The 20784-nt window shown below is 40.2% G+C and overlaps 1 long non-coding RNA gene across 1 annotated transcript; it reads left to right on the top strand.

Annotated features, from left to right (window-relative positions):
- The first annotated feature begins 1121 nt into the window (after positions 1-1121).
- LOC135644965 (uncharacterized) lies at positions 1122-20456 on the top strand. Its single transcript, XR_010498637.1, has 3 exons — positions 1122-1262; positions 2130-2200; positions 20190-20456. It is a non-coding gene; the product is annotated as an uncharacterized LOC135644965 (long non-coding RNA).
- The last annotated feature ends 328 nt before the right edge of the window (positions 20457-20784 follow it).

The following is a 20784-nucleotide window of genomic DNA, read 5'->3' as shown; positions in this document are numbered from 1 at the left end:
TGGAACTGTCGTGATTCTATCGAAACGTTGGTCACCTTTGTTCGAGCCATCAAATCCTTTTGCATTTGGACGAAGCGTTGACCTCTCTATCTTTATATTTTAGTTTGCTCCGACGTGAATAGTTTTACTTGCTTTTATTTTATTTAATTAAGTTTTTTCCTTTTGACACAAAAGAGTCATTATTTCAGAGAATCTAACTATGTTGGTTTAGTGACTGCTTCAGATAACTAGCAACAGGAATTATTCGAAATGATGACATAACATCGAATAATGTGGCATAACTCACTATTAAAAGATATGAATAATTAGTGACGTTTAAGATTTGAAATATCTATATTTTACACCTAAAATATTGGTTTGACACTAAATCACTTATAAAAAATTACCGGTTCTAAATTTCATCTAAATGTTAAAACATTGGTCTAATTATGATGTACCAGATTCGTTAGCCAAATGTTGAGAGCTCCAAATCTCATCTGACATACTTTTAATAAATCATTGTAAGATCCGAATCCCACGTTGTTTATTTACTTTAAAAAAATATCTTTTGAAGATAAAAAAAATTTAATATTATCCTCAGTCTCATATGAAAAAAATATTTTGTGAGGTTAAAATTAAAGATTATATACCTATGAAGATTATTATTTACCATCTCATTTTTACTATTCATATTTTTATTTTTAATTTTTTTTAAATATTTTTAAATTATTATTTTATAAATAAATGTAAATGCCTTATCTTTTTTCGTTTTTTTTTTCTCCTTAGAGGATGACAGGAGATGAGTGACATTGATAATGAGGAGAGACAACAAATAGCATCACCTCCGACTATAGTTACAATAGGGTTGAAGGGTTATGGAGAAGAAAAAAAATAAAATTTATAATATTGAGGTTATAAATAGTAAAATAATATTTTATTATCTTTTAAAAAATTATCAATGATAAAAGAGTTATCAATAGTAAAAAAACAGTGAATAGTAAGCTTCATTAAAAATTAAAAATTAAAATTAAAATTTAAAAATTAAAATTAATATTAAAATCAAAATTAAAAATGAACCACCACGATTTACATAAATGGCCCCTCGTCACTATTCGGTGTATGAAGTCCATTATCTTATATACTCTGATAATATCAGCCCCACTACTTAAAAAGATGGAGACAGGAGAAGCGGGTTCCGATATGGTTGCGGTGAGGTCCACTTCCTCCAGGTTCCCGATTCGGGCTCCATCGACTCTCCAATGCTGCAGGCAATTGAGAAAAAGGTATTATCCATGCATCTCACTTTTCCTCTCTCCTACTCGTGTTTGGGCCCGCTTGATTTTATATATGTATGGCGACGAGGACAATTCGTCTAAATAGAAGAAGAAAATGAAAGCATCCTGGGTTGGATTGCCATTTAGGAGAATGAAATAATTGTGAATGATATTACTCGGCAGTTTTAGTCTTTAATGTGTTTGATATATTGTCAAAGCGACAACTGAGCGAAACTCGTCGCCTACTACTCACCGCTACTATCAAGGCCTGCATTTGTAGCTTATTTTCAGATAAAATTGGAGCCATCAATTTAGTGCTTATTCATAATTTCATGGTTGTTCTTGTCTTCCCAGGACATCCTTTGCATTTTATTCAAGCATCATCCAGAATCAGCTAGTTGAGCGTATTGGGGCCAAAGGTTGGAGTTAGTTTAAAACGAAAAGAAGCATCACCAAAGAAAGTACCTAGGGAATATGTCAAAAATAGTAATTTGATGTCTAGAACAAAGTATCATTAGATTTCCCTGCTGAACATAGCACATCAAATGTCATGTAGTCGCTAAAGTCGATATATGGCAAATGAGTCTTTCGCTTGGTACCATATGCTAAGAAGATCTATGGCAAAGGACATTTTCACCGCAAGAGTTGAAGCTTTTCTGATTAAAGAGATGAATTAGCTGATCTTTAGACAATTCACGTCTTTCACATAATTCTGAGCTGTCTTTTACATTGTTGCTTTATTCTTTATTTTTAAGTGGAAACATTCATCCGTCGACAAGATTGTCTGTTTTATAAGAGTAAAAATCACTATAATAGTCCTTACAAAGTATATCCTGAACATATGCATTTCCTTTTTCTTACTTGCTTTACCTTTAGCATATTAAGGAACAACCGGATGCAGATGTTGTCATCATGAAGGATGCCTTTGGAGATGGTCGACGTGTAAGGTTAGCTTGTTTTTGGCATTATCTTTAGTTGCCTTTTTTAATTCTTCACTTGAAAACATTATCTTGTCGGTCCTACTTCAAAAGATAATATAGTTTAAGGTATTTTATTCTTCACAAAGTTGCCACAAATTAAGATTGCCATTATTCATTAATTTCACCTTCTTTTTTTTTTGTCTGCCACTTAACACTTTGTTTACGAAGAGGGAGAAGTACTACTTTGCTCAAACGAAGATTTTATTCTTGGGACATCGAATCGGTGATGGCTCCATTTGGATGGACCAATCAAACGTGCAAGCTATTGCGAAATGGCGAACTCGAAAGAAGATGCTAGAGTTGAGATCCTTTCTTGGTTTCGTCAACTACGATCAACGCTTCATAGCGGGGTATTCGAAACGTATAACTCCACTGATGGAGTTACTGAAGGAGTAGCCTTGGAGGTGGTATGACAAATGTGAAGCTGCATTCCTAGATCTGAAGGCTGTTGTATTGGAAGAACTAGTGCTCAAATTATCGAACTATGGGGAGCCCTTCGAAGTCCATACAAATACTTTAGACTTTGCTATTGGGGGAGCACTCATGTAGGAGGGACATCTGGTGGCCTACGAGAGCCGCAAGCTCAATAAGACCGAGCTATCACGAACTTAGCTGGTTTTGCCTAAGTCGTGCGGCACCCTTGCGTGTCCGTCCACAAAGGTCAACCTCCCCGAAACCTCCTATGGTCTCTTAGGACCTACAAAAGAGAAAACGGGTTAGAGAAAGCGCCTCACTCGGGATCCACAAGCAAACATTTCAGGAAACACTTCATAGATAATGCAAATTACAAACAGACTTTACAAACTCTGAACGATTGTACAACAAATGGTCAAAATGGTCCACTATAGACCGAATTTCTCTCACAAGTGTCTACATGAAACAACATTTATTTACAAGCCTAAGAAAGCAACTAAACCCAACTAAAATGAGATTGTTAAGCCTTCGACCATTCCTCTATATGCTGTGCAAAGCATAAACAAATAGAAAGCCACGGACATACATAAGTATTACATCAAACATCTTGTTTAGAACTTTGTTCATGACATTCTCCCCCACTTATTCCTTCGACGTCTTCGTCGAAGCTTTTGCCGACACTACAACTCCTCGCCTTTGCTGAGTCTTCAATCTTCTGCTCCAACTGCAATGCACCTCTTGGCTCCCAACTACTCTCTGCTGTTATTTTTGAGTAGTTGAACCTTTGATCTGCCATGTTGCTTCAACTTGTCAATGACTCTAACTCTAGTGTGGGGTTGGCTGAGTTGTGTTGATCCCTGTTGGTTCCTATGGATCCTCCAGATGAAGGAAAAGACCATCCTTACTATGCGCCAGTCTCTCAAATGCTTCATGTTGCTTGAATTGGGTGGATGCTTGTTGGAGCTTTAACGAGCATCGCCTCGCAAACTTATGAAGTTTTGGGTCTTTCCTCCACGAAATTTGTTCATCGACTCTTCTTTCACTTAATTATCCCTTCCAAGTAGATTCGCATCACTTCCGCTTTCAATTGGCATTCTATTGGGAAATGAAGCGGATAATATACTCTTAGTAGCACTGATCACCATTGGTGAGGATTTGACAACTATTGTCTTCTAATATCTTCGAAGGGTCTTTGAACTTGTGCAAAGCTCCTCTACTAGATAGATAAGAGAATTGGGGTACTGGGTTTCACCCATTCTCTTAAGAGTTGAGAAGGTAATTGTTACTTGACTTCGGCCACCTCCTCAAGGGTTGTACTCCATGCATCGAGCTGGTTACTGGCCTTCGCCTGCTCTTTGCTCACACTTCTGAAGCACTCGAAGTGTTTGCACTCCTTGCATTGAGTTAGCTACTGTGATTCACCTTCTCAATGCTATCGAACTTCTGGAATACAGGAAGCTTTCATCCAAACTTGGAGTAAGTCTTTAATAGTTTTGGTCGCCTCTGGGATTGTACCGTCTTCTCCATCAACCCAGCCACCTACTCCACTGAGTAGTAAAGGCACAGTACCGCGTACTGCCTGCTTCGTTCCTTGGTCGTGCACTCTTGCATGACCCGAAGTCCTTCACTTTCGGCTATCTTGATGAGAAGCTCGTTGACACCGGTATTATGAAGTTCTTTGGCCTCTGCCCTTTAGCCTTGTCTTGGTACTTGGAGTTTGCCTCTGCATGCTCTACCTCCTCGGCCCCTTTCATGACCAAGCACTCTCCCTACATGAGAGCAAGGGATCAATGACTTTCATAGAAGTCTTACCTCTACGGTACCATAGCGTTGCCATGCCCATGACCCTACTATCCGTCGCCTCGCATCTATATCCCTTTTCTTCACGATCAGTAGATATGTCTCTATGGCACTCCTCCGAGCCCACCTCCATTCTAACCGATGCTTGATTTTAGGTAGCTAAGTCCCTTTGGACTCGTCGTCGTTTCCTCGCCCCTTTCGACCCCCTGCTTCAATACCTTTGTGTTCTCTAAGCAGCTCCCTTTTGTCAATAGAAAGACAGACTGCAACTCCCATGCATGGCCTTTGTCATCATGTTGTAGGGTTTGTACCTTTTCTGTTCTCCTTAGCTTCCTTGGTAGCAACGTTCGCTTACTTGACCTTGTCCTTTGACTTGCCGGGCTCCCTTAAGCAAATATGAGCTCTAGAGCAGTCCAACTCTCCAACTGCTTCGATTATACCTCTATATGATCAAGTCCCTCCTATGGGACTCACTGGTATTTGCATTCGAACTTTTCCCTCGGTGATACACGACCCTCATATGCTGATGACCAAGGCTTTCATCCGATGCAAAATTCGATGCATGCACGGAAGACCCGCCTCTGCGGTACCATAGTCTTCACTCCTTGAATCCATAGCCCTTCTTGTCGTTGTGTTGTTCACTGAAGTGGAGCTCCCAATAGCTCCCGATCATACCTCCGTATGATCTAGTCCCTCACGGGGCTATATCGTGTGTATCGCATTGCCACGAACTGTTCCACCATGATCCGTTGTCCCATGTCGCCTCCTGGTGACATCTCTATTACATTCTAATCCTTGTGGGATGAACTCGAATTGTGATCCCTCCATGTGTGGCCTCGGCCAATACATCGTAGGGTCTCTTCCATCTTCAATTTTGTTCGCTCCTTTGGCAATCGACCTTCATCCATCGGCTCTTGGGTCACACCTAGATGAAGCACCGCTCTAGGACAGTCCGTCGCCTAGTAGCTCTCGAAGTCCCCTACATTGTTCAACAGAGAAGGCGGTCAAGCTGATGATGAAGAATGTGGTGAAGTATTGGGGAGTCTCGCATAATATTATTAGTGATCGAGACGCTCGGTTCCTAGGACGATTCTGGACCGAGCTATTCAAATTGTTGGGGTCTAAGTTATACTTCTCCACAAGCCTCCACCCCCAGACAGATGGCCAAACCGAAAGGATAAACTCACTCCTGGAGCAATATCTTCAGTACTACGTGAGTGCCGACCAACGAGATTGGGTGAAGCTGTTGGATATAGCCCAATTCTCCTACAACTTGCAGCGGAGCTCTACGTCCAACAAGAGCCCCTTCGAGATCATTACAGGACAACAATCGTCGACTCCTCACACCTTGGCTATCGGATACACTAGGAGTAGTCCGTCAGCATATCACTTTGTCAAATAATGGCACCGAAATGCAGATATTGCACGGGCTTACTTAGAGAAGGTGGCAAAAAAGATGAAGAAGTGGGCCGACTTAGGAAGGCGACCATAAGAGTTCAAAGTCGGCGATTTCGTGTTGGTGAAGCTCCAACCAGCATCACTCAAATTCTTTAGGAACAAAGTACACAGAGGATTGGTGCGCAAGTATGATGGGCCCTTCCCAATTATCAGTAGGGTGAGCAACATCTCCTATAGGTTGCAACTGCCAGCGTGGCTCAAAATTCACAATGTTTTTCACACTAGTAACTTAAAAGCCTACCACTCAGATCCGCAAGATGCTTCTCAAAGTGTTCCAACTCGGCTACCCTCCACTAGAGCCTCCTATGAGAAGCGAGTTGAAACCATTCTGGCGGATTGTAAGATAAAGCTACCCAATGGAGTTGAGCAGACCAAGTACTTGGTGAAGTGGCGAAAGCTTCCCCAAACTAAAGCCAGTTGGGAGCCCGAAGACGCCCTATGACATGAAGAAGCAATCATCAACAACTACCAACAAGCGTCGACGAGAGTGTCGACTGTTTAAGTAGGGGAGAATGTCACGAATGGTTGTCGCGTACTCGCAACAACTTCGTTCAACGAACTGTTCGTCGTTTTTGCATGCTTGAACAGAGACATGGCAGTCTGTTTTGCCTTGGTTTTGTGTGTTTTTGCTTGTAAGAATACATATTCGAATAGGTTGCACTGCACAGTGCGATCGCTCACCGCGCCAGGCCAAAAAACCTCAAAATGGCTCCATTTTTGCGTGACACGGGTTGTTTTCTGTAGCCCGTTGCAGCGTGCGAAATGTCAACCATCTCAGCACCTTGGAACCCCCCGGGTGGCACAGGGCTGGATGGGGCTTCGGTATATTGTCGGGCGTTGAACAATCTTCACAAGTTCGCACGTTTTTTTGACGGGAACTTGCCTTTGTGCCCGGCACCTGGTGAGTAGTTGTTTGTGGATTTGCAACTGTTCGTTTAACCCTCTAAAGTCTTTGTTTTCCTCATTTCTCTGCTTTTTCTCATGCACACAAGGTACTCGCTGAATTGCTTGTAAAGCTTCCCTCTTCTCGAGACGTCGGGACTTGTCCGTCGCTTGTTCTTCGAACTAATCAACTTTCTCTTTTACAGGTCCTTCAGAACTTGAGTGAGGTTGCAAATTGGCTGACCTTTGCGGACATATATCGCAAGGGCGCGTCAAGACTTAGGCAATCCCAACTAAATCCAAGAAGTTGATGCAAGGGTGCAACGCGACTTAGGCAACTCAAGCTAAGTTCGCGTCTTGGCTGCAAGGGTGCCTCACGACTTAGGCAATTCCAACTAAGTCCGTGACAACATGGGACATTCCTCTCATGACACCGAAAGTGGATAATCCTTTATCGACACTCAATAGCCCTCGTAAGGTTGACTACCATTCCTATAAGTCTATGCTAGATCTGGGACATCCAAACCCACAAGTCTGGTATTAAAGAGTGGAGCACTCATATAGGACATCATTCGTATCTCAAGTCTAAGGACCAGATACACCATTGTGACTACGGAATCGCTATCTGACAATAAGGCATCATTAACCATTCAACATTCCATAAGCGGATCAATCAGTAAACTCATTCCCCAATGAGCACCTGTATTTTATCCCTAGTATCCCCACATGAGCAGCTATGAGACCAGCTGCATCCATCATATGGACGGGTATATAACACACCAATCTGTCCGGTTATCTCGATGTCCCTCTCGAGTTAATTATGACCGAGATTATTTAGGACTTGTGTTTAAAGGTGAATCGGTCTCATTATTGTGATCTCATCACGATCCGATTCCCATTGCATAGATCCAAGGACATCACTATATATATATATATATATATATATATATATATATATATATATATATATATATATATATATATATATATATATATATATATATGCAACAAGCAATATAAAGTGATAAATGCCAAAATATAATAAGCAAAGTATGTGTCAAGTCACACGTGTCATCACTTACGTGATTGGCTTGTAGGGCACATATGACTAGCAATCTCTCACTTGACCTAAAGCTAATCACCTATGTGTCTAATCCCTATCAGACCCTTATGACGCTCAAAGACAATATGAGACAACGACTTTTTTAGTGGATCTGCAATGCTATCTTCAGATGAAACTCTTTCCACTGCTACATCTCCTCGGGTCATGATCTCTCTGATCAGGTGAACCTCCTCAGAACATGCTTAGATTTATGATGAGACCTGGGTTCCTTCGCTTGAGCAATCGCCCCCTTGTTGTCCTAATATAAGGAAATCGACTCCTCATTGCCTAGCATGACTCCTAGATCTATGATGAACTTCTTCATCCAAACTCCCTCTTTTGTTGCCTCTGTTACAGTAATATATTCCTTCTCTATGGTCGAGTCAGCAATAGTGTCTTGCTTGGTACTCTTCCAGCACATTGCTCCTCCATTCAATGTGAACACATACCCTGAATTAGACTTGTTATCATTGACATCAGACTGAAAACTTGAGTCTGTGTAGTCTTTAACCCTGAGGCTACTACCTTCATATACTAGTACAAGATCCTTAGTCCTTCTCAAGTACTTAAAGATACGCTTTACTACTTTCCGGTGCTCCAAGCTTGAATCCGCCTGATACCTGCTCGTGACACTCAAACCATATGCTATATCAAGCCTGGTACATAGCATGACATACATGATAGACCCTATTGCTGATGCATAGGGTATCCTATCTATGTTTGCCCTTTCTTCAAGAGTCTTAGGGGATATACTCCTAGAAAGCAATATCCCATGTCTCATCGGTATAAGACCTCTCTTGGAATTTTTCATACCAAACCTTTTGACAATGATGTTTATGTACTTGGACTAGGATAAGCCAAGCATCCTCTTGGATCTATCTCTATAGATCTGAATCCCTAAGATATAAGATGCTTCCCCTAAGTACTTCATGGAGAAGTGTCTAGATAACCAAGCCTTTACTGTGGATAACATTCCTACATCATTCCCAATGATCAGGATGCTATCCATAAATAACACCAAGAAGGTGATAGCGCTCCCACTTACCTTCATGTACACACTAAGCTCATCTTCATTCTTAATGAAGTCATAAGATCTGATTGCCTCATCAAATCTTATGTTCCAACTCCAGGAAACTTGCTTCAGTCCATAAATGGATCCAAGCAACCTGCACACCTTATTTGGGTAGTCATTAGACACGAATCCCTCGGGCTGTATCATATACACCTCTTCCTTAAGGTTGCCATTGAGGAATGAAGTTTTCGCGTCCATCTGCTAGATCTTATAATTATAGTATGTTGCAATAGCCAATAGAATTCGAATGGATTTTAGCATGGCTACGGGTGAGAAGGTTTCTGTTAAATCTCGGATTTTGATGATGAAGTCAATTGTCATTTGTTATCTAATCCATATGTTGAGATAAGTGTGCAGGATTAACTACGATGAAGTAAGACAAACAGTAGGAGTTGCGCCGGAGTCAAGACTATGATCACGTTGGGAGTTCGAGAGTTCGACGGAAGTCCGGACGGTCGTCGGAGGTTCTGCGGGAACAAATCCGAGAAGTCTAGGAGCTTACCAAAAGAAGCTCGTCGGAACTCGCCAAGTGGATCGTCGCAAGTCCAGGAGTTTGTCGGAAGTCCGCCGAAGCATCGCCGAAGGTTCGTCGGATGTTCGCCGGAAGTTTGCCGGAAGAAGCGATTGACGCACCAGAGCAAGTTGTAGTAAATGTCTTAAGAAATGTCGTAGTTAGCATGTAGATTAGGTTAGGAATGGGAGGTGATCCCATTAACTTAATCTGGGGGCAATTAGGCCCTTGACAGACCCAAATTGGGCAGAATGGATCAACCCATTCGGACCAGAATTCCTGCTAGGCGGTGGCACCGCTAGGGTCGGCAGTGGCACCGCCCAGGAGAGGGTCTCCCAACGAGACTGGGCGGTGCAACCGCCCCAATCAAGCGGTGGCACCGCTTGGGCTCAGTCTTCGAGTGAGATTGGGTGGTGCAATCGCCCCTGTCAGGCGGTGGCACCGCCTAGAGGCTCAATCTCCGAGCTACCAAGCGGTTGTACCGCCCTAGTCAGGAGGTGGTACCGCCAGGACCCCGGAAATCCGGGAAAAGACATTTTTGAGCTTCAAATTCAAACTAGTTTGGGGCGTATATATACCCCACCCTTTCCTGCATGAAAGGGCACCGAAAATCCAATCTTACTCTGTGATTTTTAGAGCTCAAAAGTGTTGTAAAGGCTAGAAGTTCTCCTCCCTCTTTTTTCAAGTTTTGATCTTTCAAGAGAGGAGAGAAAAGTTTGTAAGGGTTGTCTCCTGAGCCCGTCAAAAGGAGTGAAACTGTAAAAGGGTGGTTGGCCTTCGCCTATTGAAGGAAGGCCTCTAGTGGACGTCGGTGACCTCGTTGGTGAAGGAAGCCAAAAGTGGATATAGGTCAAGATTGATCGAACCACTCTAAATCTCGGTTTGCATTTACTTTGAGCATCTTATCTTTACTGCAAACCTCCTCAATAGCTTACTGCCTTCTACTCATTTACGAACGTGTTTCATAGTTAAGTATTTTCTGAATCGACGTTAAGACGGAAATTGGTTTTATTGTACGAACATCATATTTCAGTTTGCGCTTACATTCTGATTTCTATCTTAACTGCAAATTGCCTTCCTTACTTTACTTCAAATACGTTTTCGTAAAACTTTCAAAGTTATTATCTGCACGAAACGACTTTTATGTCGAAATCGGATTTCAACGTATGAATGCAGTTTTAATCGTCGAAAGTTTTTCGCTGCACTAATTCACCCCCACCCCCCCTCTTAGTGATCTTGATCCTAACAATTGGTATCAGAGCGGGGTTAACTCTCAAACGGATTAAAACCCAAGAGAGATGACATACGCTGGAAACCAAGAGGGTCACTCTATTACACGTCCACCCATGTTCAATGGGATGGACTACACCTATTGGAAGACCCAAATGAGGATCTTCCTTATTTCAATGGATTTTGAAATTTGGAATCTTGTCGAAAATGAATTTTCAAAGTCTTCTCTTCTAATGATCGATTGGAATGAATTGGAGAAGAAGACTTTCGCTCTTAATGCAAAGGTTATGAATGCCTTATTTTGTGCGCTTGATAAAAATGAGTTTAATCGTGTTTCGGTTTGTGAAACCGCATTTGATATTTGGCATACACTCGAAGTGACTCACGAAGGTAAAGTAGAGTGAAAGAGTCAAAAATCAATCTTTTGATACATTCTTTTGAACTTTTCCGAATAAAATCGAGCGAGACTATTGGCGACATGTACACCTGTTTCACGGATGTCGTCAATGGTCTAAAAGGACTCAGCAAAAGTTTTTTGGATTTTGAGCTCGTAAATAAGATTCTAAGATCCCTTCCTAAGAGTTGGGACCCTAAAGTCACTGCTATTCAAGAGGCTAAAGATTTAAATAACTTCCCTCTTGAAGAACTAATTGGGTCATTAATGACCTATGAAATGACTTACAATGCTCATGAAGAGCAAGAAGACATCCTTCCAAAGAACAGGAAGGATATGACACATAGAACTTTAGATGACCACTTGAGAGAAAACTCAAGTGATGAGGACTGTGACGATGACTTGGCACTTCTAACAAGGAAATTCAAAAAATTCATTAAGAGAAACAAGTTTAAAAGTGACAAAAAAAATAAACTTGAACCCAAAAATGACCAAGTTATTTGCTACGAGTGCAAAAAGCTGGGACACTACAAAAGTGATTGTCCCCAAGCCAAGAAGAGAACATAAAAAAAGAAGGCGCTCAAAGCAACGTGGGATGACTCGAGCGCGTCCGAAGAAGAGGAGTCCAACACCGAGCAAATTGCTCATTATGTCTTAATGGCCATCGGAGAAGAGGTAACAAATTTAATTGATGCATATTTATCATTTGATGAATTATTAAATGCCTTCCATGACTTATTTGATGAATGTAAAACAATTACTAGAAAATATAAATTGCTAAAAAATAAGCATAATAGTCTTGTTAGCAATTTTGATAAATTAAAAATTGAATATCATGATAGTTTAGCTCAATGTGAAAAATGTCATGATCTAGAAACTCTCCAAAAGGAAAACTTGCTACTTAACGACACCTTGAAGAAATTCGAGGTTGGTAGCAAGTCTTTGAACATGATCCTTGCAAACAAGGGTCACATTCCCAAAAGAAGTGGAATCAGATTTGTGAGAAGTCCTCACCAAAATCCAACCACCTTCATAAAAGGCCCCATCTTACATGTTCGACACCAAAGCAAATGCAACTTTTGTTACAAATATGGACACAAAACGCATCAGTGTCCATTCAAGAAAATTAGTCTGAACAAATTAATTTGGGTTCCTAAAGGAACCATGATAAACTCTATGCAACATGATAAACAATGTAGATAAGTTTTTGAGGCACCCAAAAGCAAATGGGTACCTAAAAATTATCCCTTCTTGTAGAGACATACACCATCACAAATTATGAGCAAGAGATGGTACATTGATAGTGAATGCTCAAGGCATATGATCGAAGATCCATCTCAATTCTCTAAGCTCACTAGCATAGACGAAGGCTATGTCACCTTCGGAGACAACAACAAGGGTAAAATCATTGACAAAGGAACCATAGGTAATAAATCCAACTTCTTTATTGAAGATGTTTTGTTAGTTGATGGTTTAAAACATAACCTTTTGAGCATTAGTCAATTATGTGATAAGGATATATCGTAAAACATAACCTCTTAGAGCTCAAAAGTGTTGTAAAGGCTAGAAGTTCTCCTCCCTCTTTTTCCAAGTTTTGATCTTTCAAAAGAGGAGAGAAAAGTTTGTAAGGGTTGTCTCCTAAGCCCGTTAAAAGGAGTGAAGGAAGGCCTATTGAAGGAAGGCATCTAGTGGACGTCGGTGACCTCATTAGTGGAGGAAGCCAAAAGTGGATGTAGGTCAAGATTGACCGAACCACTCTAAATCTCGGTTTGCATTTACTTTGAGCATCTTATCTTTACTGCAACCTCCTCAATAGCTTACTACCTTCTGCTTATTTATGAACGTGTTTCATAGTTAAGTATTTTTCGAATCGGTGTTAAGACGGAAATCAGTTTTATCGTACGAACATCATATTTCAGTTTGCGCTTACATTCTGATTTCTATCTTAACTGCAAACTGCCTTCCTTACTTTACTTCAAATACGTTTCCATAAGCTTTCAAAGTTATTATCTGCACAAAATGACTTTTACGTCGGAATTAGATTTCAACGTACGAACGCAGTTTTAATCGTCGAAAGTTTTCCATTGCACTAATTCACCCCCCCCCCTCTTAGTGCTCTTGATCCTAACAGTTTCATCATAGTCAACACCTTGCATTTAACGATACCCCTTAGCCACTAGCCTTGCTTTATAGGTCTCTACCTTTCCATCTACACCGATTTTTTTCTTAAAGATTCACTTGCAACCGATGGGTACAATACCCTCGGGCACATTAACTAGGTTCCAAACCTTGTTGGGGTACATGGAATTCATCGTAGAATTCATGGCTTCTTGCCACTTCCTAGAGTCTATACTCATAATAGCCTCATTGTAGGTTTGAGGATCAATATCCTCAACATCCTCTCTTCCAATATGACCATATCTCTTAAGAGGATGAGATACTCTGCCGGACCTATATAAAGTCGGAACTTGAGTGTTAGGTACATGAATAGACTCGGGTTGTAGAGTGGTGCTTGAGCTAGGTTCTCCAACCTCGCTCAACTTTATCATGCTCTCATTGTCTCTGCCAAGAATGTGTTCCTTCTCAAGGAATACCGCTCTCTTGGCTACAAAGACCTTTTGCTCCTCGAGATGTTAGAAATAATACCAACAAGTTTCCTTAGGGTATCCCACGAACTTGCACCGCTCCATCCTTGATTCCAACTTATCGAGGTTGTCTTTTAACGTAGGCAGGGTAACTCCAAATCTTAATAACCTTAAGATCGGGCTTCTTTCTTTTTCATATCTCATATGGTGTAGACACTATCGACTTTGTTGGAACTCTATTCATATGGTAAGCTGGGGGCTCTAGGGCATATCTCCAGAATGAGATGGGTAGGTCAACGAAACTCATAATGGACCGTATTATGTCTAACAACGTATGATTCCTCCTTTTAGATACACCATTGAGTTGAGGTGTATAAGGAGTGTCCATTGGGATAGAATCCCATGGTCCTTGAGGAATTGGGTAAACTTTGTACTTAAGTACTCACCTCTTCGATCTGATCGAAGAGCCTTGATACTCTGGTTCTCCATTTCATTCTTATACTCTCTGAAATTCTCAAAGGTCTCGGACTTGTACTTCATTAAGTACACATGTCCATACCTTGAGAAATCATCAATAAAGGTAATGAAGTAGGAGTAACCACCAATGACATGAGTTGACATGGGTCCATATACATCACTATGTATGAGTTCCAAAAGTTCAGTGACTCTTTCTCTAGTTCCATTAAATGGAGAGTTGGTCAGTTTTCCACGAAGGCAAGGCTCACAGGTTGCATATGACTCATAGTCGAATGGATCTAGATATCTATCCTTTAGCAACTTTTGAATCCTTCCCTCATGGATTGACCTAACCTATAATGCCACAGGGATGCACTGTTCACCTCATCTTGTTTCCTCTTAAACACACTTATATTCATGATATGTGAAGTAGTGTCTAGCATAAACAAATCATTATGCAATATTCCTCTTGTGATGATCTCATCATCTAATAGTATTGAACAACCATTATTCTAAAAAACTAATCTATATCCACTAATTATCAAACATGAAATAGAAATAATGTTTTTGATAATAGAAGGAACAAAATAGCATGCATCCAATGCAATAATAGCTCCACCAAGCAGACGTAGGGCGACTTCGCCAACAGCTTCTATAGCAACTTTTGCTTCATTACCCATCTTGAGGTCCATCTCGCCTCTCGCCAATCTCCTAGGTTTTGCTAGAACTTGCAATGAATTGCAAATATGATAAGCACTACCGGTATCCAATACCCATGTGTTATCATAAGAGTCTGACAAATGGAGACTGCTCATGAATATACTTGAAGCTTCTCCAAGCTACTGACCTTTGTAGTTCCTCTTCTAGTGCCCATCTTTTCCATAGTGGAAGCACTGACATTTGTGCTTTACCGGGTCTTTCTTAGCAACCTTTGCTTTACCTGGCATGCCCTTGCCCTTGCCCTTGCCCTTGCTCTTGCTCTTGCTCTTGCCCTTCTTAAGGGACTTTTCTGCTTTCCTTTTCTTTCTGGTTTCACTAGTGTAGAGAACTGGCTTCTCTTTCTTGATAGTGCTCTTTGCCTCCCTCAACATATTGATGAGCTCCGGGAGAGTCACCTCAAGCTTGTTCATATTAAAATTCATTATGAACTATGAAAAAGAATCTGGTAGAGACTGAAGTACAAGACCCACATACAAGTTATCCTCTAGGACCATTCCTAGACCTGTGAGTTTCTCTATCCACTCAATCATCTTTAGGACATAGTTCTGAACCTGTGTCCCCTCAGTCATCCTAGCGCGGAAGAGGCTATTGGATATCTCATATCGCTGAGTCATTCCCTGTTCCTCAAACAGTTTGCAGACATGTAAGAGAATGGATCTAGCATCCATCTTTTCATGTTGTCTCTGTAACTCAGGATTCATGGAGCTCAACATGTAACACTGAGTAAGAGTGGAGTCATCAATGTACTTCATGTAGCGAGTGATCTCATCCTTGCTTGCCCCTTCCTCAGGCGTAGGTATCATTGTATCAAGGACGTACATGATTTTCTCCATCGTGAGAACAATTCTCAAGTTGCAGAGCTAATTCATATAATTTGGACCAGTGAGACGGTTGACATCAAGTATGCCACGTAAGGGATTTGAAAGCGATATTTTCTGAAAATAAAGATGCAACAGAAATAAATAACATGTAGATTTTGTAAAAATAAACTATCAAGATATGAACTTCTATCTTAATATGCTCTCACTATTTTACTAGCCAGTCACGCGACACCCTCAGCACATGAAACAAAAGTCTTCGGCAGACTTCTAGTGGGGATCGGGATCCAATCAGCATCTTATTGTAACCTCGAGGGACTCGACCAATCACACTAAGCCCGAAAGGTAGGCAACTATTACCGATCACAACTCCTTGTGATTCCTGTCCTGTTCGACCTCTGAATACCCATGGTCTCGAGGGACTCGACCAACCATGATGTTCGATTAAGTCAACACCATCGTTACAAGATGAGTCCGATTCGATGATATACCCTCGAGGGACTCGACCAAGTATATAATGTCCTCAGGTCACCAGTGGCATCTCTATGTCGTAGGCAAGGTAGCGAATTGCAATATAGGTGAGCCTCGAGGGATTCGACCAACTCAACCTACACCGAGAATCAGTCCCTACCTATAACGATGGAAGGCCATGTGGGTCAATCTAATTATCTCACGTTTACCGACTTAATATTATCGAGAGAGGGGTTTCTTTGATTTGGTCTCCTAATATGACATATCACACATATACATATTTAATATATATCTACATCATATGTAAATATATATATACATATCTACTAGGTGTATAAACAATCACACATCACATGAGCAATTACACCAGATGATCATGGACCATAGTCTAATGTGATCAAGCCCGAGCCAGTGGGTCTAATCACTCACATCAAGATCTATGTATGCAGCGGTGCATCTCCATGCCTAGTGATCGTCCATCTGGTCCTCGTCGGCATCTCGACGCATCTCCATGCATCGTGATCGTCCGTCTCGTGGGTCTCGCTATCGCTTCCACACTCTCACTGCACCTCCTTGTGTGATTACAACTTAATCATAGGCACTGTCACGCCCCTCAAAATATTATCCATGATATTAAAATTTTTCATCATCACAAACCAATCCAGGATCCAAACTAACGTTTGAGGACACTGAAAAACATTCAATCAAATTCACATCCATAAAACCTGTGCATTTTAAAATCATATATCACATCACTCGATAATTCACATTTATGGCAACCCAAGCCAACTTGACAAACATGAACAACATTTATAAATCCACAAGCTAAATAAATTATACAATCAGAACTCCAACTATTCACCACAAGTTCATATCGTCATAAATTAGACTTAACATTCCGAAATTCCAAATAAGAGAGATCTTCTAACACTTTTACACAGTATATCCATTTCGATTCATCGACAACATTTCATTTCATACAAAACATACTTATACAACAATATCATAATAACCACCCAGACTTGCCCATAATTCTGAATAGCTATCCACTGCCTCAGCCCAAATCAACATCTCGAAGAGTGACAAGCTGACCTGAAAGATTTATATAACAACGGAGTGAGCCAAAAACGGCTCAGCAAGTGACAAAGCATATTCAGAACAAAAGGAACGGTTTCAAACGAGTAAGGTATCATAATGCAAGGCAGAATACAAGAATTCTCAAGGATACCATCTCAATAGATACCAAATCATACGTATCATGTCATTCAAAACATATTTGATCCATAACGAATGGAGCATAGAGTAATTGGAACATATCAATGGCAGATAGGACATTTCAGAACATATCAGTTCATAGCAAATGGAGCACAGAGTAATTGGAGCATATCAGTAACAAAGGAAACATATCGGAGCTTATCAATGGCAGATAGGACATTTCAGAACATATCAGTTCATAGCAAATGGAGCACAGAGTAATTGGAGCATATCAGTAACAAAGGAAACATATCGGAGCTTATCAATGGCAGATAGGACATTTCAGAACATATCAGTTCATAGCAAATGGAGCACAGAGTAATTGGAGCATATCAGTAACAAAGGAAACATATCGGAGCTTATCAATGGCAGATAAAATGTTCCGGAGCATATCAACGACATATGGAACATTTCGAAGCATATTATCAGTGAATGAAGCATTTCAGAGCATATCAAACTCATATGTCGTACAGAAGCTCAAACGTCGTCCTTGACGTTGCAATCATATCATACTTATCCAGAGCAGGAACAGAAATAACTCACCAAAACTCTGGATGTCATATCAAACATATAGAGGGTGTAGTGGGATCACAGACAGAATGTGATTCATCCATTTCTGAATGACCACCAGTGTAACACCCCTCATTTCCGAATTTTCGTATAATATTTCTGGTGATAATGTAAGTATCTATTTTTAATTGACACAAGAAATAGAGTATGAATCAGAGGTAACTTATTTTTAAGATTTGGGAGATCTGTTCAAAAAAAAAAAAAATCTGAGGATCTATATGTAAACCCTAAGGACCTAATCGTGAATATGATAAAAACAAGGACTAAACTGCAAAATGCACCAAATGACAAATTCCACCGCTTAAGCCTCTCTGCCTTCGTTGTTAAGGAAGCAGAGGAGGCAGCTCGTGGGTGATCAGGGAAAGAAAGAAAGAAAGAAGAAGAAGAAGAAGAAGAAGAAGAAGAGAAAGAAAATTGGGGCTTTTAGGGTTCTTGCTTTAATCTTGTCATTTCGGGTCAAGATTTGCAAAGGCAAGTGTTCTAACCCCATCCTACATAAGTATTTGACTCTGTTTTTATGTTGATTCAAAATAAATTGGAAGATTTCTATTTAGAAACTGATATATCTCTCTTTGGACTTAAACCATGGATTCTGAAAGTCTTTCGGTAAACTGACCCCTAAGCACTGTTTCGGCTATAAGTTTTAATATAGAATGAGAATTCAGGCAGGAACTATTTTGTTTGAAATTAGACTCGTATGTGTTTCTTTTGACACCGATTTTGTAGATTTTGGACACCGAATACTTACCCAAAAATTTGTTTCAAAAGAGCCTATAGACGCTGTAAAACAGAGTTCAGATTTCTGACCTTTCGATACTAAAACGCCTATAACTCCCTGTTGAAAATTCTGATTTGTATCAAACTGATTTTATTTGAAAGTAGACTTGAAATTCTCTCTTTTGACATATAGTTTGAAAATTTTGGAGTTTAATTGCCCACCCTATCGTCTGTTGATTCCGACCCTATAAATTCTGTAACACAGTGATTATGATTTTGACCTTGTGTTACCAAATCAGAGGTAACTCAGTGTTGGGAGCCCTGTTTCATATGAAATCTGTTCCATCTTAATATAGATTGATATATGATTCGACCATAGCCTTATTATGGGTATTGGAGCATAATTGTTATTCTAAAATATTTGTTTGATGTGCCACTGGAATTCTGTCCGAAATCGAGCTTTGGTTGATTTCGCGTATTTGGTTCCATTCCTTGGGATATCTGAATTTGTCTAACCTTCTTATTGGAATTGAGCTGATTATGATTGCTTGGGATCCCTGTACACTCTTGCTTCCAATTCTTTCCTAAAATGAATACTTTTGTGAGAGATTTGTTCCTTGCATCATTGTTTTTGAAAAGGCACATGTATGTTTGGTTGTTCCGCGTGTGCTTCCGTTATATGCTGCTTATTTTTGAAACTGCCTTCTTGTACTCTGGTGTGTGGGATAATGTGAACCTTTGCCAGAAATGGTAAAGGGAGTTGTGAACCTTTGCCAGAAATGGTAAAGGGAGTTGTGAACCTTTGCCAGAAATGGTAAAGGGAGTTGTGAACCTTTGCCAGAAATGGTAAAGGGAGTTGTGAACCTTTGCCAGAAATGGTAAAGGGAGTTATGCATAGAGCCTGCGATGCTCTGCCGGCCCCCTCTGACTTCACCTAGACGTGGGTGGATGGAGCTCCCAAACGTGGGAGACTTTTGTCAGGTGGTCATTCAGAAATGGATGAATCACATTCTGACTGAGATCCCACTACACCCTCTATATGTTTGATGTGACATCCAGAGTTTTGGTGAGTTATTTCTGTTCGTGCTCTGGATAAGTATGATATGATTGCAACGTCAAGGACGACGTTTGAGCTTCTGTACGACATATGAGTTTGATATGCTCTGAAATGCTTCATTCACTATTGAGTTTGCTTCGTAATGTTCCATAGATCGTTGATGTGTTCTGGAACATTTTATATGCCATTGATAAGCTCCGATATGTTTCCTTTGTTTCTGATATGCTCCAATTACTCTATGCCCCATCTGTCAGGAACCAAATATGTATGATAAAAAAGGACAATTACGATTCTGCTCCTAATGATATTATGTATACGAAATCGTATATTTCTGCTTTTGTGTTTTGATACTGTATCTTTTTGGAAATTGTACTATTTTGTTATGGATATGTTAGTCACTTGCTGAGCTCTTTATGCTCACCCCGTTTGTTGATAAATTTTTCAGGATAGCGTATCGCTTGCTTAAATGTTAAGAATGGGCTGGGGCAGTGGAAAGTTTAGAAGACGTTGGGCAGAACTTTTGTTAGCATATATGTAGTTGTGTATAAGCTACCTTGCATCTAATGAAATGTGACTATAAATCTAAACCTGTGGATTTTGTGTAAGTTGAAGGATCCCTCATGTATAGGGTTTTGGAATGTTAAATTAAAATTGTGTAATGATATGAACTTATGGTAAATCGATGATTGTGGTGACTGCATGGATTTCCCCACTTGTGGATTTATATTGTGGTTTTTATTTTGATGAGTCGAGTTTAGATTGTATGAATTATCGAGTGATGTGTGCTATGTTTATGAATTGTACAGGGTTATGAATTGGTAGATTATAGAAGTGAAATTTTTGATCTGAATGTTTTCTTAGTGACCTCAAATGTGTGTTTGGATCCTGGGTTAGTTGTGACGAAAGATTTTAAATATAATGGATATTTTTAGGGGCGTGACAGAGGTGGTATCAGAGCATGATTTGAGAATCACTAAGAATGTTATGTTTTTTTTTCTTTTTGAGGTTTATTGACTATCATTTAGAGATTGATCAAAGAA

This window comes from Musa acuminata, chromosome BXJ3-8 (genome assembly GCF_036884655.1).
Source record: "Musa acuminata AAA Group cultivar baxijiao chromosome BXJ3-8, Cavendish_Baxijiao_AAA, whole genome shotgun sequence".
Lineage (NCBI taxonomy): Eukaryota > Viridiplantae > Streptophyta > Magnoliopsida > Zingiberales > Musaceae > Musa > Musa acuminata.
Note: the sequence above shows the minus strand (reverse complement) of the source record. Positions and strands in the feature narration are given on the sequence as shown.